Here is a 9,459-nt window from a genome sequence, read left to right as displayed (position 1 = left end):
CATTCCGGAAAGAGCAACAAGGTGTAAAGATGGTCATGAAGAAGTGGGAACAGTATCGGAAAGTGAGGATGCTACTAAATATATAAGGTTTTTTCTTTATTATTTTAAGATATTTTTGGATTTAATTATTAAGACTCTTTACCTAGTCCGATCGCTAGAAACACAAAAATATATTTACTGTAACACCCCTCACCCGTAGTCTACATCGAAATAGGGTTACAGAGCATTACCTAACTTATAAAATAATTTAAACAATTATTTTGCAAACATTTTCTCAATTCAACCATTCATCAATTAATCTCAATCACATTGTCCCTAATACAAGCCTACGAGGCCTTAAACATGCATTGGGAGTGGTTTGGGACTAAACCGATAACTTATGAAACTTTGAAATTTTTTCTTCAAAATAGAGGACACACGCCCTTGTGGCCAGGCCGTGTGTCTCACACGACCATTAGACGCACCCGTGTCATAGGCTGTGTGGACATTCGAAATGGGAACACATGGCCATGTCCAAGCCTGTGTCCTACCCTGTGTAACTCTCTGAATTGGGTCACACGACCAACACACACACCCGTGTGGCTAGCCCGTGTGCCCTAAAAATAGCCGTACACGCCCATGTGCCAGGTCGTGTACTAGGCTGTGCCAAACCTATAAGGTATACTGACTTATGTGGAGCATACTAACTTGATTTTGAAAACCACACCTGGGGACACACAGCCGTGTGCTTGACTGTGTGTCACACACGGCTGAGATACATGCCCATGTCTCTGCCCGTGTGGACAAAAATAGGCTATTTACCAAGCCATTTTGCAACCCAAATATGAATATACCTACACAACCAAAATGGCACCAAATCATAGTATAAATGAATATCCAATTTAGCCATGATCAAATCTAATTCATACCATTTCCAATTCTAACAACCAACATGCTTATAACCCCAAATCTTACTCAATTAAAACATACCAAAACACATATACAAACCTACTAACTTAGCCTTTGCCAAACATATCTATTTTGCACCAATTCACAAATATAATTCATATCTAATATCAACCATTTCACATATATAATATCAATAACCACGAGCCTCATAATATAAGCCATTCCCATATCCATCCATGAACTCAAACATCATCATATACGCACAAATATGCTCATAACCAAATTCACCAAATTAAGCCAACTCTCATGGCAATATTTACAAACCAAAACATAAACATTTACAAGCCAATTCAAATGGCCAATATCACAACCAAAACATAGCCAAAATGACTCAAAATCCCTATAGATGCCATATACTTAATATACCAAAGTTCAAAGGTACCAAGTGATAGGTAGATAGTGTGATGCGATCTCTAACGATCCCTGAATCCAAGCTAGCTCAATAACACTATAAAACATAGGAAAAATAAACAAAGTAAACTATAAAGCTTACTAAGCTCGTATGAATAAAATTAATACAATCTCAAAATATAATTGAATAAATTAAATAAAACAACATAAAGCTTAGTAATGAACAAACCTTCCATATGCTCATTCACAGACTATAATTTCATCCTCATATCTTTGATTCAATGCTAAAATAGTTTATACATATACCTATGTAACACCCCGTACCCGAGACCGCTGCCGGAGTCAGACACGAGGGGTTAACGGCTTAAACCACTCATTTTCACAGTCCATTTTAAAAATTTTCTAGGCAGTTGGCTAACTGCGTCACTGTCACTTTAAAAATCATATCTTGAGTTCCAAAACTCGAAAATCAGTTTCGTAATTTTTCCTGAAACTAGACTCATATATGCATCTAAAAATTTTTTTCTAGAATTTTTGGTTGGGCCAATTAGTACAGTTTATTAGTTAAAGTCTCCCCTGTTACAGGGTGCGACTACACTGACCTTCATGCATTACGACCTGGATATCTCCCTGTACAGGGCTTCAATACTGATGCCGTTTGTTTCTACAGAAACTAGACTCAGAGAGGAATCTATACATATATGGAATGATTCCTAATTATCTCTGGTTAATTTATAATGAATTTCCAAAGTCGGAACAGGGAATCCAGAAACCGTTCTGGCCCTGTTTCACGAAAACCTAAATATCTCTTAACATACAACTCATATGACCGTTTCGTTTCTTCCATATGAAAGTATATTCATCAAGGTTCATTTACATAATTTATTCCCCATTTAATTCCATTCCTACAAATTTTAGTGATTTTTCAAATCCACACCACTGCTGCTGTCAGCATCTATTTTCAAGGTAAACTTTACCTATTTCGTGGTTTCCATGATTCAATTAGCCCTTTTTGCATACATAGCACAAAGTATAATCATGATTAACCATTCCAATGGCTAATCATTTCTATACATTTCCATACCTCTTAGTGATCAACATACAAAACAATTATAGTACTATGCTAAAAACGTATATAAGCCATTTTCGCATGGCTATCCAAATTTACACAAAATCCATGGGTACATGACCAACAACAAAAAGGGTAGCCCTATACATGCCATTTCAAAGTTCAACCAAAATTGTACCAAAAGGGGGCTTTGATAGTGTGGGAGACTTCGACTTCCAAATATCCCGAGTCCGATGGTGACGAGCCAAAATCTATAAAACAGAGAAACAAAGAAATGGAGTAAGCAATTTATGCTTAGTAAGTTTTGAGCAAGGATTCCAGACAACAAAAGCATAGCATTCAGATAGCTAAACGGATAATTTCATATGCACAAATTCTCAATATCATACTTACTTCACATTACCAACCCTTATGTTCATACACAAAAGATCAACTTAGCTAAAGGCGGTAGCTCATTTATCAACTGGCGAATACTTATTTGTAAGGGCTCGACTAATTCAAAGCACATATGAAACATACCTCATTGTCGGGATTTCACAAGCGTATTAACCGAAATTTTTACAGCAAGTTCATTCATTCCCGAATCACGTTCCTTCGGAGTTTAACTGGATGTAGCTACTCGTTCAAATACCTTCGGGACATAGCCCGGTTATAGTAGCTCGCACAAATGCCTTCGGGACTCATCCCGGATTTAGTAACTCTCACAAATGCCTTCGGATCTTAGTCCGGATTTAGTAACTCGCACAAATGCCTTCGGATCTTAGTCCGGATTTAGTAACTTAGCACAATTGCCTTCGGATCTTAGTCCGGATTTAGTAACTTAGCACAAAGCCTTCAGGACTTAGCCCGGACATCATTCGAAGAACCATGCACACATATATCAATAAATCATGACACATCCATATTTCATTTTCATTACCAAAGCTCAACACAAGACACTTATCGTATTTACAATTTCGGCTCAATAGCCACATACAAAGGGCATGATTTTGATTTACTTAAGACATAATCTAATCGAATCATAATTTAAGTTCCATTACTCGAAAACTTACCTCGGATGTTGTCGAACGGCTTCAACGGCTATTCGATCACTTTTTCCTTTCCCTTATCCAACTGTGGTCCCCTAAGCTCTTGAGCTAATTCAAACAAATTTAACTTATCAAAGTCTCATTTTGCTAGCTTATGGCCGAATATGACAAGGAGTTTGATAGGTCATATGGCCACCTTTTAGCTCAAATACACAATGATCATACGTATTTTTAATCACATCAACAATTTAATACAATTTATTCAAACATCAAAAGAGAAGCTCCAGGTACTTAGCCCATATATATACATTAGACATTAGAGTCACAAATGTACGAAATCACGAATCGAATTCAACATACTAGCTAATATTTCCCCTTAGCCGAATTTTCTAAGTCAAGCTAAAGCCATCAATAGGCTACCAATGGCCGAACATACACATCTATGTTAAGGCCGATTGCAACACTTAATACATTCTACAAGTATGGTCACTTGTGTTGACTAAACACCATTTGTTTCAAGTTCAAAACTTGGCTAATACACATATATACACTATTAAAGCATCCTCTCCTTTACACTAATTCAACACATGCATTACCCATAATATACCAAATTACATTCGCCTTAGCACACAACTTGCTAGCCGATTCTTCTCCATCTAGCAACCAATGCACATACGAGCTCATTTGTTAGACTCTACTTCATCTAACAACAACCTTATTTCTCTTCTATATCCTACCATGGCCGAATGCATCACAACACCTTACCATTTCAATTTTTGGTCATGGTTGAACAAGGAACTTAATGTCTCACTCAAGGATGCTAAAGAGGAGATTCAAGAGTTATCAATCCACCATCACATGCATCATTAACAAGCTTCACATTTAGCATGCAATGACATCAACACAAAATCCACCTTGGCCGAATACCATCCCCCATGACATAGCAAAGATTTGAACCATGGGCTAATAAGAACATCAAGCTAGCAACTAAAAACATGCATGAATCTCATGGCACATCATCAAACATACCTTAATCTTGATACAAGTATGGCCGAACCTCCTCCTAATCCTCTTCTAAACCAAACATGGAGCAAGAATTCCTTCCTTCTTCCTTAGAATTTTCGGCCAAAAGAAAATGAAAAGGATGAACAAATTTTTTTTCTTTTCTTCAACTCACGGCAATGGGGGGATCACACACCTTCTTTCCTTTTTTTTCATTTCTTTATTACCCATACACCTTATTTTATTTATTCCAACATAAACCACTTACACAACATGTTTTATGACATGTTTTGCCCATCCCCCTTTGTCATGGCCGGCCACTAGGCTTTAATCTAGGGAAATTTGACATGCAAGCCCATCATTTTCATATCATGCATTAATAGGCCACTTTACATTTGCCTAGCACATTTCTAAATTTTCTCACATAAGTCCTATTTGATAAAATTCACTTACAATTAACAAAATTCAAACATGAATTTTTCACACATGCATATGTACATATAATGAGCATCAACTATGACGGCTAATTATTTTTATGACTCGGTTTAGTGGTCCCGAGACCACTTTCCGACTAGGGTCAATTTAGGGCTGTCACAACCTATACTATCCGGTTCAAATCTCATACACATTCTCGTCTTAAATTTACCCGTTGAACCATTCAGAATAGAATTTAGATACTCAAGGATCTCTCACAATAAGTACCTATACTATGGCCCGTAGCCAAATCAAGGTATCCTATCTCCAAAGTTCGATATCATGGCCTGAAGCCAAAATCAGCTGATATGCTTGGCTCAAAGCCAAATCAGTGTATCTCACACCCGAAGTGCTATATCATGGCTCGAAGCCAACTCAAAGCATCCCTAATGACATGTCACTAGCATCTTAAACTATTCTTAAGGTTCAACCGGGATTTCAACTGTTGAATCATCGTCGAATCATTCCCAAACTTGTCCAAAGTCATATAATCATAATTTATGCTACATCAAATCATATAGAATACATTTGAAATGAAATTATAACATACGAACTTACCTCAAATGTGGAAACAACGAACTAAGTCAATTAGTCGATAACTTTAGTTTTCCCCCCGATCTAGATCCGAATTCCACTTTTATTGATCTAAATATATTCAAAATTAACTTATTTAATCATCTATTCATTCAATTTAGTCCAAAATATACTTTAAAAGACAATTACACTTTTACCCCTAATATTTCACAATTTTCACAATTTAGTCCTTATTTCATAAAATCAAAATTTAATGAAATTCCAAATATACCCATGCTAGCCAAATTACTATAATACCCTTATCAGCCCATATTTTTCATTTATTTTACATTTTAACCACTAACTTTACACATTTCACAATTTAATCCCTATTTTGTATTTTCACTAAAAATCACTTAACAAAACTTGTTTAACTAACAACAACTATTCAAAATCTATCATAAAACTTCAAAATACTCATGTATTCATCAATGGAATCATTCAAAATCTTTAAAAATTTTGCAAATTAGTCCCTGGGCTAGCTAGACCTAGCTGCAATGATCTAAAAAACGTAGAAATCATTTAAAACAGGACAAAAATCATACCTTAACAGAAGAGATTAAGGTTTCCAAATGTTGAATAAAAAAATGGCTTCCTTCTCTCTATGTTTCGGTTGAATATGGCGAAAAGATGACGATAAATTGATTTTGTTTTATTTTAATTTAACTTAAATTAACCCTTAATAACTTTAATAATCACATAAATACCAAGCCACTAACTTCCAATAACTCCATATTGGGTTAATTAATACTTAAGTACCTTTACTTTAAGATTCTGTAGCTATTAAAAACTTTAGCTAATAGAACAACACTTTTACAATTTACGCGATTTAGCCCTTTTTATCAAATAGACCATTTAAACGATAAAATTTTTTAACGAAATTTTCACACAATCATTATGCCATGTTTAAAAATTAAAATAATAATAAAATAAATATTTTGACTTCAAATTTGTGGTTCCAAAACTACTATTCTAGTTTGAAAAAAAGTAGGCTGTTAAATATATTTTTTCATGCCCTTTTTAACTCAAATTCATGTAGTTTCGGTGTAATTCTTATTGAAAAACATAATATAATTATAAAATAATTAAATTTTACTTAAATTATGAAAATATTGAATTTTATTAATTCTATAATAAATTTTCATAAATTTTGATTTAATTTCAACAGATTTGCACAAAGGGTGAAAATTGGCTCGACAGACACTATTAGAAGCGCAAAACTGGGAAGCGATTTTTGAAGCATCGAGACGAATTAATTTCTCAGCCTAAGATGGTCCAATTGATGATTATTAATACATAATATAATTAATTTTAATTTTAATCCAATTTATTTTGGATTAAATAAGTATTATTAATTAAATTTTGAAAATAGGTCCAATTGTGCTAAACCGAAAGACTGATCCAACCGAGCACATGGGCTACCCAAAACCGTCCAACATGCTGATCCAATCAGCTTGAATTAGATTATTCTTTGACTTGAAAATCAGCCCTTGAATTTTCTGTGAAATTACATTAAAACCCCTCCAGTTATCAAGCTTTTGTAGAATTGCCCCTAACTAAATTTAGCAAGTTTCAAACATTCAACCTTGCCACATGTGTGGCTTGCCAAGGGGGTTTATGGCTGCTAATTTTTTCCTATTTTTAGAAAAAAATCCCACCCATGAATACCCCCATTTTCTACCCATTTCAACACATGTCTCACACCTTTCATTCCACGCTTCTCTCTCATTTTCTCTCTTCCAAACCTTCCTTTGCTTTTCATTTTTCCCTTCCATTCCCTTGCCGATTTCCATCTTGGAAAAGAGACCTTGAACCACCATTGGTAGCATCATTCAAGTGCTTGTAGAAGCCTTGGTTCAACAAGAATGAGTGAAGAAGGAGGAGCGGAGCAAACTAGTCAGACTTCGGAGAAACACAGGATTTGATTCTAGTTTCCTATCCTTTAACTTTTATTGTTATTGTTATGAACATGTCTATGAATATTTTTTATGTTTTTATTTTAAATTTAATTAACATGACTTAAATTTAATTCGTGTTAGGTTGATTGCATTTCTCCACTTAAGTTATTAAAATTATGTTTGTATTAATAGGTCTTGGTAAATTGTTTGATTAAGTAAAGCCATTATTAAGTTATTCTTGCATTACTATTGTAAGGTAACTAATGAATTAATTATTAATCGTATTGAAATTTTAATTAATTGACACGATAGTTAATCAACGATACTTAATCAGTGCTTGTTTAATCTTCTAAGGTAGCTGAGGGTTAAATTAGCGATGGTATTAAATGGTACATTAGCCTTGCATAACTTGCAAGATTATTGTGATTAAATTGTTTCAATGGAGGTATATATTGTTACCTCACTTAATCTTTTACTTGCATATTAAAATTGATTAATTTTTTGAATTGACATAGTAATCTGTTCAAGAAATTAGTTAATTTTGTAAGTCTGTATGTGCTATAGTTAACAAAGTACCAAGTTGCCGTGAATTATTTCTTAACAACATGAAAATTGTTTTAATAATATTAAGTTAAGAAATGTGATTAATCTAACACAATTATGTCATCTTGATTAAAATCATCTTTTGAAATCGTGCATTGGAACTTTTATTTTTATTTGATTTTATTTTACTTAGTTAAATTTTAGTTCTTAATCACTTCAATTTTAGTTCTTAATCACTTCCTCAAAATCTAAATATTTTTAATCGCCAAAGTGTATTTAATTGCATTTCATAAATATTTTCTTATACAATCCCTGTGGGTATGATAACTCGACATTTACTTGTCACTTTATTACTTGTTGCGATTGTATACATTTACACATTTCCATTGTTCCAAGTTTTTGACGTCGTTGCTGGAGACTGTTTTAAAAGTCATTATTTTTTAATTTGTTAATTTTACATTTTAGTTTATTTTTCTGTTCAATTTTAACTTGGTTAACTTTTTGCTGTGTTGTTTCAGGTGTTTATGAGTATTTATTGAATTATCGATTTACTCCCCCTAGACCTTAAAATTGAAACAACTTTTCAACAATGAAGAAGACAAGCAAGTCAAAAAAGGACCGAAGAGATGAAATTCTAAAATCCAAATCAAGGAAACAAAGCAAACCCTGCTCAAAATCCTATCCTTATTGCTGATAATAGGGATAGATATCTAAGAAAATATGTCGTGCCAGTGTTTCATGATCTTAATTCGAGAATCAGAAGACCCAAAATCAAGGTACAACAACTCGAGCTGAAGCCAGTCATGTTCCAGATGCTTCAGACAGTGGGCCAATTCAATGGAATGCCTACCAAAGATCCTTACCTTCACTTAAGACTGTTTATGGAGCTGAGCGATTCTTTCAAGTTAGCCAAGGTACCTGAAGATGCACTACGATTAAAGTTGTTGCCATATTCACTGAGGGATAGAGGTTGAGCCTACTTGAACTCACTGCCACCACATACCATTACCACATGGCAAGAGTTAGCAGAAAGATTCCTCATGAAGTATTTCTTGCCTAGCAAGAATGCTAAGTTGAGGAACGAGATCACTACTTTCCAACAAATGGATGACGTGTCCTTGTATGAGGCATAGGAAGGGTACAAAGAATTATTATGGAAGTGCCCTTATCATGGAATCCCATATTGCATTCGACATGAGACATTTTATAATGGTTTCAATGCTCACAGGACGATGGTAGTGGACGCTTCTGCTAATGGTTCTCTCCTTTTTAAGTCTTATAATGAGGCTTTTGAAATCATTGAGAGGATTTCCATCAATAATTATCAATGGACAACCAATTAAGCAGTGTCAAGAAGACGAGTCATTGGAGTACATGAAGCTGACGTTCTCACTTCACTTGCATCTTAGGTATCCTCAATTTCATCAATGCTTAAAAATTTTACCACTAATGGGTTTAATAATTTTACAGTTCATCCACTGAATCAATTTGAAAATATAGCTTATGTTTATTGTGGGGAAGGGCATTTTTTCGAAGAATGTCCATCAAACCTAGAATCTGTGTAATACATGGG

At 34.3% G+C, this 9,459-nt stretch overlaps 1 non-coding gene across 1 annotated transcript; it reads right to left on the bottom strand.

Moving 5' to 3' along the window:
* Positions 1-8,956: 8,956 nt before the first annotated feature.
* LOC128280315 (small nucleolar RNA R71) lies at positions 8,957-9,063 on the bottom strand. The gene has a single exon (XR_008270495.1). It is a non-coding gene; the product is annotated as a small nucleolar RNA R71 (small nucleolar RNA).
* Between the last annotated feature and the right edge of the window lie 396 nt (positions 9,064-9,459).

The sequence above is a fragment of the Gossypium arboreum genome, chromosome 8 (genome assembly GCF_025698485.1).
Source record: "Gossypium arboreum isolate Shixiya-1 chromosome 8, ASM2569848v2, whole genome shotgun sequence".
Lineage (NCBI taxonomy): Eukaryota > Viridiplantae > Streptophyta > Magnoliopsida > Malvales > Malvaceae > Gossypium > Gossypium arboreum.
Note: the sequence above shows the minus strand (reverse complement) of the source record. Positions and strands in the feature narration are given on the sequence as shown.